The sequence below is a fragment of the Juglans regia genome, unplaced genomic scaffold, assembly GCF_001411555.2.
Source record: "Juglans regia cultivar Chandler unplaced genomic scaffold, Walnut 2.0 Scaffold_746, whole genome shotgun sequence".
Classification (NCBI taxonomy): Eukaryota; Viridiplantae; Streptophyta; class Magnoliopsida; order Fagales; family Juglandaceae; genus Juglans; species Juglans regia.
In genome coordinates, this window is record NW_023362361.1 from 92266 (window position 1) to 101448 (window position 9183).

The 9183-nt window shown below is 37.5% G+C and overlaps 1 pseudogene; it reads right to left on the reverse strand.

Annotated features, from left to right (window-relative positions):
- Positions 1–1109: 1109 nt before the first annotated feature.
- On the reverse strand, positions 1110–2118 carry LOC109013388 (annotated as a pseudogene).
- Positions 2119–9183: the final 7065 nt, after the last annotated feature.

Here is a 9183-nt window from a genome sequence, read left to right on the forward strand (position 1 = left end):
ATAATCAAATTCTCTTTAGCTCATCTGTAGATAAGGGTGTCTGTGAATCCAACATCTATAAAGAAACACCATGCATACTGACAAGCACATTATTGATTCAACTTTCAATAGATTTTTGGATCGAGTGGACTAGGCCAAACAAAAAAAGCCTATCCAGATCCCAGCATGCACATGTTGGATCTCATGTACTACGGTTCCTAGTAAGTGCCAAATAAACAGGTTATACGGCAAAAAGATAACGGATTTTTGTTTTTTTTTTTAATTTATTTTATATTTTTTTCTCTGTTTCTCTCCCTGAAAGACAGCATCAAATGCTTAGCAGAAAATATCTAAACTAACATTTCAATATTCAATTCAATGTTTTATTTTCACTCTCATTCATCGTAGTCTCTCCAAATTGCTAAATGACTTGCACTTTATCTCTTTTTGATTGGTAAGTAAATGACTAACATTTATCTGACAGTCCATCAGATTTTAACAAGCTGTGTCACTTGAAAATACAGTGCCAAACCCTAGTATCTTATAGCCAATCCATTCCCAACATGCACCATGTTGGATCTCATGTATGGAGTTCCCACAATTGCCACATAACAATTTATGCGGCAAAAAGTTAACTAATGAAACAGTTTTTTGATGAAATTAAGCAAGACCGTTACAATAAACAAATTGCCCAATCCCTAAATCTTCAGGTCATCTCAATATTTGAAAGGTGTATTCTTTTTTTTTTTTTTGATTGGGGGGTGGGGATAAAAGGGGAGCAAAGAAAAGAAAAGTTCCTTTTAAGGCATAAAGTGCATATGTTAGAAATTTTACAGAATTAGAGAAATGTTTCTTTGAAAATCTTCTTGAACCTGTTCCACCTATAGCTTAAGTAGTTTGAACAAAGATGCTTTAATTTGCTAAGAATTTGAAAGAACAACAAATATTAGTGCAGCAATCAGGATTTGAGTACCTTGATCGAATGCCTTTGATCGCCATCTATGTATTTTAGTAACTGCTTTCCTCAAATTCTTTTCAACCTGGAAGGAACACACATAAAAGATAGTTACAATGTTTTTTTTCTTTTTTTTGGTAAAAATATGCAAACCAAATATATTTAGAGAAACCAATGTAAATTATCAATAGAAATAAACCCGAAACCCATGCATGTCAAAACTAACAAACTGTAATGTGCCATTGAGGACACAATCCTGTCTGGTTGGCTAAAAAGAGGGAACTTAAGTCTGATAAATTCGTTGAACAAAAGCAAGAAACTCAATTTTTTTATAAGTAGGTAGAACCTCAAATTTTTTAGAGGATAATATCCTGCTGCACGGACCTAATTCATCCTCCGGATGAGCTCATTGATGTAATCTTCACGGTTTCCGGCATCACCTCCTTCAACATAGTGATTTCTCTTCTTCTTCAAACCACCCAGGGGTGTCTTAAGCTTGAATGGCCATAAGAAATTGTTTGCCTCCTTGAAGTGGGGTCCAACCGTCATAATCTCATGGATAAGATCTTTCGTGCAAATGATTCCTTTCTTACCCAAAGCCTGTTCAACGATGGAATTATCAGTCAAAGCAATTCTCTGCTTGTTGAGTTTTCCATATCCCCTTTTGTGAACCAATTCTTTGACACTCTTCAAATTTGGATACCCGTAGGTCACATAAGGCTCAACTCTGTGCAGCATATTCATCGTTGCCTTGTTTACTTTCAGAAAGACACCATTGAATATCTGTCTCAAACGCAGAAGCTGCAAAATCTTCCTGGTCTTTGGGTGCATCGCATTGATACCACGGATCCTGATAATGAACAAGAGCTTAGCTTGTGGGTCAACATAAAACCCTCCCTTAAGTTTTGCCTCACGCTTCAATCGAATAAGCTCTTTTTGCTGCTCATCATACTCTTTTGCCTAGAGTTTAGCTCTGCAATAAATCAGCTTACGACTTTCAACTCTTTTTTTCTTCGCAGCTTCGAGCTCCTGCTTCTTTGCCAGAGCCCATTCCTCATTCCTTTTCTGCTTCTTCAATACCTGACTCAAGAAACATCGGTCCTCCCTTGACTTCCTCTTCACCCATCTATTTTTGGATCGCCGCTGCTTGAGGTCTTTGGGAGTGCTGGTAGGTTTCGCCGCTCAGAGAACCCTCCCTTAAGTTTTCCCACAATGTTTAGATTATAGAAAACTAAAGAAAATGTCGTGAAATAATTGATTCAACCTTACGAAAGTTTTCCACCAAGTGATGAAAAGAGAGAAGGAAACTCCTATATCTGTCTCAATTCAATTCTCTCTCGCTCGCTCGCTCAAATCTCTCCTCTAAATGGATACCTGCATATAAATTGATGGGAATTCTGTTTTTATACCGTTGCGGCAGCGAACAGTATTTAAATTCAAAGGGGATGGCATCCGTCTACGAGCAACGGCTCCTTTTTTTTTCGGTTCATTTAAAATTCAATTTGGATGATCCGAGACCCGAGTCTTTCTTCTAATGGGTTTATTCAATTTGGATGATTAAGCCCCGGTTTTGATCACTCTGGTTGGATTAGTTGAAGTTAAAAGTTTATTTTTTATGCATGTAAAATGAATTTAATTTTTAACTATTTTATTTATATAAATCTCTATATTAAATTATTCATTTATTCATTATATAGTAATGAGTAATTAATAATTTTAAAAATATTTTAATTTTTTTAATTAAGAATTTATTTTATTTTATCATATTTTACTATTCATAATATTATATATTAATTAGTGATTATATTCTAATTATATTTTCTCAATTTTCATTTAAAAGTGAGAGAGAAATAATTAATATAAAATATATTTGATGAATGGATAGTTCATTTCAAATTTAGAAATAATTTTAGAAGTGACTGTAGATAATTGAAATTTAGCTATTCCAATGTGATCACATTTTATGGTTTAATAGCTAAATCTTCATTTAGCTAATTCAATGAGATTGAAAACTCATCTCAATTCATTTCATCTCATTATTACAATTTTTTTAAATTCTCATATAAAATATAATAAATAATTCAACTTTTTCAAATCTCAAAATAATAATAATATAAAAAAATAATATTCTAATAATATTTTATTCAACTCATCTAAAACCATGTCAACTCATTTATGAATCTAAACGGGGCCTAAATGTAGGGGTTTATTTAATTTAAATTTTTTTAATAAAGAATATGCCTTAAATTTACACCACACATCATCTATATAATATAATTTGATTTAAAAAATAAATTTTTAAATTTTACAAATTAAACTATACCATGTAAATGGTTTGTGGTGTATCTAATTTATTGTTTTTAAACACACTACAAGTTTGATGTAAAAGTCATGCAAAATGAATATTGTTTTGTGACAAATGATTAGGATACTGAGGCATCTGACCAATGCATCGGACCGATAGTATTTTTTTTAAAATATTAAAAAAGTGAAAAAGAAAAAAGAAAAGAAAAACAGAGTTAATCAGATGCATCGGTACCAAAGCACCTCCCTTATTTGGTAATTTTGGTTCATGTTATTATTAGTATCATTTCACTAAATTAATATATATAAGTTTGACTTGTATTTTTATTTGTGATATATCAATTTCCAGAGCTTATGCATTACAAATTACATCTCTGTGTCTATGGCATTGCTCTTTTTTTTTTTTTTTTTTTGAGTAATGGTATATATAAATTTAGGATGTGTAATTCTCATATAATTATTTTAAAAAAATTGAAATCCATTTAAAAAAATGATTTTCTTAAATGAGTCTTACTTTTTTTTTTTTTTATTTTAAAAAAAAGCAAACTCTAAAGCCAATAAATCATGCATCACTATTTAATATTCATTATATGCGATAGCCTATAGGATTATAGTAGCCGATAATTAGCATAATTTGACATATATAATACGTTTGTTACGTATCGAATAGAATATATCACAAGACAAGTGCATTCACATATCTTCACTTCGATTTTACTATCATTTTCTGTTTTAGGGTATTTAAATTAGTATATTTCCATTACAAAAATGATAAAAATATTATTATTATTATTATATAAAGATAGAAAAAAGCTCTTCTTCTTTGACCCATCTTTCTTTCATTTTCAGATTTAATTCATCCCTTTTTCTATGTCTCATATATATAAACACATGTTATTTGTCTTTAGCCTATCTTTCTTTATTTTCATCATTTTTATGTATTAAGGACTTTAGCCTACAAATTAATGTGATACGAATGTGAAGTATAATAATAGAATTCAGGTTGAATATAATATTGTTTTTAGAAGATGTGCATTTGCTTCTTCATATGTATATATATATATATATATATATATTTCTTTTTATAGGGCTTGATCGTCTTATGTGTATTTAAGTACTTGTCAAATATGTAAAATGCCTAGAGATTTATTCATTTTATGTATGCACATGTACATTGAACATTTTGTTACTCTAAGCATAGGTTACATATTTTCAAAAGACCATCTATGGAACATCCATTCTTGAACGTTTAGGGAGATCAACTCGAAGATGAGTACCTAAAGAACGAAGAACATGAAGTGGCATCTCCAAGCATTTCCTGGAACGAGACTGATTTTGAATTTTGTGATTCTTCTATTTGCAGCTCGTTTGAAAAAAATAAAAAAAAAAGGCTTTCGCAACTTCGTTGAACACCCTCCCTTGAACCATATCTATTGGAGTTTAATATACAGTGCCTATAAAGAAAGAGAAATGCATGAACTCAATTGTACATTATTGTTACAGTTCCTTGAGTTTTGTTTTCATTATTTTTTCATTGTAACTTTGAAACCATACCTAGTTGGGGTGTTAAAAAAAAAAAAAAAAACTGAAAAATCGTTTGAACCAGACCGGACAAAACCCGATCCGATTTATAAGAAATGGGCATTGTGAAGGCGGGGGAAGAGGGGGGGCTCCCTCATGTACAAGGCCAACCCCCCCGCCCAAAAAAAAAAAAAAAAACCTCAGTTTCTCAAACTCTCTCGATCTCTTGTCCCAAACTTTCTCGAACTCTCTCAATCTCTCTTGATCTCGTTAGCCATGAAAGTAACAGATGCCGACAGAGAGGAATTGATTTCGTTTGCCATGAAAGTAACAGACGCCGAGGTAGATGAATCTCTCTTGATTTGGGTTTGTTCATTGTTGTAAGAGACACCGAGATAGATAAATCTCTCTTGATCTGAGTTTGTAACTTGTTCTGGTGTTTGACTTTGTTGTAATTGATTAGGGGAGCCAGGGAGGGGAAGAGGGGGGTGGGGGGCGGGGGGAGACGGTTGGAGGTTCACCCCTGCACCCCGTGAGACGGGACAAGGTACCCCGCTCTCGCATGGACGGAGGCGGATTACGAGAAAAAAATCCCCACCGCCGCCCATGAGGGGGCGGATGGCGGGTAAGGGGTGGCCCCGCCTCGTAAAGGGAGAGTAGCACCCCTAATATATTAATAGTATAGTATATATAAACATCATACTATTACTAACATAGATAATCTGTAAAACCGAGAAAAACTAAACCAGACTGGATCGAAACCAAAAAAATCGAAAGTTTCGATTTCAGTAGTGAATCTGTCCGGTATCTATTCTTAAAATTTCAAAGCTGGTGTATACTGGTTCAATTCTAAAAAAATGTACAAAATCGAACCGAACCGAACCAGACCAGTTACACCCCTATACCTTTATGTTCTACATTACCCACAACAACTAGGGAGAGGGGGGGTTTAGCACTAAAACAACTTCAAGAGATAAACACAAAAAATCCAGAAAATCCTGTTTAAGATATCGTCTTCTTGGCAGTGAGGTCGATAACCGTGGCCAACCCTATCTCTAGCTCCTCCCCTCCCAAAGCTTTCCCGACAGACTCCTCAGCAAGAGCCACAACAAGCCCGACAGCGACATTAGCAGATTCAGGGTCTTCTTCTGATGGCTGGGCGACAGGGGACTTAGGGGAAGATACCCTCTCCACATCTGAGTGAGAGCTTCCTGTGCAATATTCTGCAGCAAACTCAAAGACCTGACTCCCGACGACCTGAGTGCACTGTGGACGGGGGAAGAGGGAATCATCTCCACATTCACCTCGGGAGGAGGCTCCATCAAAGTTGACCGACGAGGGGCCGGTTCCAGGATGGCCCCATAAAAATGCATCGAGAGTATCTCGACCTGCCAAGACATCCTGTGTGGGCTGGTTGACGTGACTGGCACTGCAGAGACCGCAACCATGACGGGATTTCTTCAGTGGAGCAGCCACGAATGGGGGTGGCTGATGGATCTCAATAGACACCAAGGACTGCCCCAAAAGGAATCATGAAGGGACACTAGGCCCCTGTCAGCCCTAGCAACCTCCACACGGGATTTCTTCCCCTTGCCTTAGGGAGGAGGGCTGGGGGAATGCTATTGAGCCGAGGTGGCTTATGGCCGCATAGGTATAGTGTGGTTGTCGAAAATAGTGTGTCTTAGGAGAGGTAAAAATGCCCTTATGTTTTTCTCCCCAAGAAGAGCCTCTGAGGGGACACTGGATGGGTGGTTCTTCACCCATTCTCTGACAAGGGCGATACGACGTAACTCCACAAAAGTAGCCTTTGACCGTATCACCTTATCATCAGGAACAACCCCCCCATATGGCTCGGACGGGGAACTCACGGCGATTTATCTGTCTGACTGCAAATTTCCACCCTCAACCGGACATAAAGAAAAATTTGGAGGTCCAGTCTTTGACCATGCGATAATGCTGCTCCAAGGAGACGAGGGTGTCCATTGCCCTGAAACTGCAAATGTTTCCCTCACGTTTTATTAGGCTATGGGTCAGATTCTAACAAAAATTGCCGCTAAAGGATGCAGTAGCACATCACGATTCTCCAAGTGTTTGGGTGGAGTTGAGCTGGGGCCAATCCGAGACAGTCTAGCAGGTCATGGACAAGGCGAATGAGTGGTAGCCTCAGCCTGCAAGAGAGCATGCTAAGGAAGAGGGCGACCTTCGAGGCATAACCCTCATCGTCAGCCCCTTCGCGCGGTCCAAGAGGCTCAAAAACCACCGTGTCGGAGACGTGAAAGGGGGAAGCAGTGACAACAAAAACCCAGAGGTGACATCTGAGCGCCAGTTGTACCCAATGAAGAATTGCTCTACGGTGCAAACCTCGGGCAAGTCCAAGTCTCCGGGAATTTTTGGTTGAAAAGCATTCTTGGGAGCCATTGAGATTGAGAAAAGTGACATAGAAAGAAGGGAGTTGAGCAAAGAGAATGAAAGCCTAGAACATGAAGAGAACATTTTGGTAAAAAGGAGAAAAGAGGGCAAAACCTCGTTTATATAATGGAGAAGTGATGGTTGGCCTTTCGCGTGGAAGGGTTTGGATCCTATGGAACACGCGATACAAAGCGACATGGGAAAGCGAAACGACGCTCCAAGCCAGGTCTGAGGAGTCGATTCGTCGGACTATAAGGGGTAAAAGCGTAAAAGAGGGAAGGGAGGAGAAAAGAAGAGGGAAAATTAAATTCTCATCAAATCGATTCAATGAGAATTAGCGGGGTAATGGAGAGGGTAAAAAGGCTCGGCCCAAGAGCCCAAAGCCCCATGGGCCATAGGAGGCCCATCGATCTGGCAAAGCAAATATAATGGCTTGTGAAAGGCCCGTTCAACCCAGCCTAAGAGTAATAAGACACTGACAAAAGTGGCCAGGGGTGACGTGCGCCGACCTATCAGCCGCCTTAGATCTTCACTAGCACGTAGCTACCAGAAGGCGTGTAGGAGAAGCTATAGCTACCATCTTCTGGGAAAAGGAAGGTAGGCGCCACCAGAATAGGCTAGAGGGATGCAACCCATCTAAAGTCCCTAGAAAACGGCTGCTGGAAGTGTGAGGGAGAGGCAACCATGACCCATACTCTCAGAAAGAAAGGAGGGCGCCACTGTAACAGGCAGAGAAGCAATTGAAATGATGGTCGTGAAGTAGCAATTGTGGGGATGCATGCCTAAAGAGCAACCATGGTTCACTCCGGAGAGAGAGAGAGAGAGAGAGAGAGATGGGACTCGTCATCCTTGGCTGAGAGGGCGCTAAGACATAAGTCAGAGTTTAACGTTCCATTAATCATTTCCTTCAGGGTACCACGCCCCCTAACTGATTCATGTACTTGAAGTGTGGGGTACGCTCGGACAGCTCCTCAGAAATGGAAGCTAGCGACACCCCAAACCTAGTATTAAAAGCCAGTTAAAAGTATATTCAACTCACGAAATTTGAGGGCAAAGAAAACACTTCCTAAAAAGGAAACTAACTTAAGCATCGGAGGGCCTCCTAACCACCCCAAAAGCTCCTTCTTATATTTATATGTTAACAAGTCCAATTATATTCCACCTCTCAACTGTTCGAGGAACTTTTACAGTACGTACGAAACAAGTCCAAAACAATATTATATTCAACCCAAATCCTATTATTATATGTCAAATTCGTATCACATTAATTTCTAAGTCACGTCAAAATAGACTACAGTCCTTAAAAAAATTAAAATGATGAAAATAAAGAAAGATGGGCTAAAGACAAGTAACACGTGTTCATATATATATATATATATATATATATAAAAGGGATGAATTAAATCTGAAAACGAAAAAAGATGGGTCAAAGAAGAGCTTTTCTATCTTTATATAATAATAATAATAATAATAATAATATTTTTATCATTTTTGTGATGGAAATATACTAATTTAAATACCCTAAAACAGAAAATGATTGTAAAATCGAAGTGAAGATATGTGAATGCACTTGTCTTGTGATATATTCTATACGATAAGTAACAAACGTATTATATATGTCAAACTATGCTAATTATCGGCTACTATAATCCTATAGGCTATCGCATATAATGAATATTAAATAGTGATGCATGATTTACTACTGTTACAAAAATACACATACCAAAATCAAACCTATGAGTTGGTTAAACTTCCTGATGGAAAGAAAGTCCTAAAGAACAAATGGGTGTTCAAGTTAAAAGAAAGATGACCAAGGAAAGCTGATAAAGCATAAGGCCAGATTGGTTGTCAAAAGATTCCAGCAGAAGAAGGGAATCAACGTTGACGAGATATTTTCTCCGGTGGTGAAAATGATGTCAATCCGAGTATGACTCATACTCAGATTGCTCTATGAGGAAATCTATATAGAGCAACCAGAAGGGTTTGAAGCTTCAGGGAAAGATCACTTAGTCTGC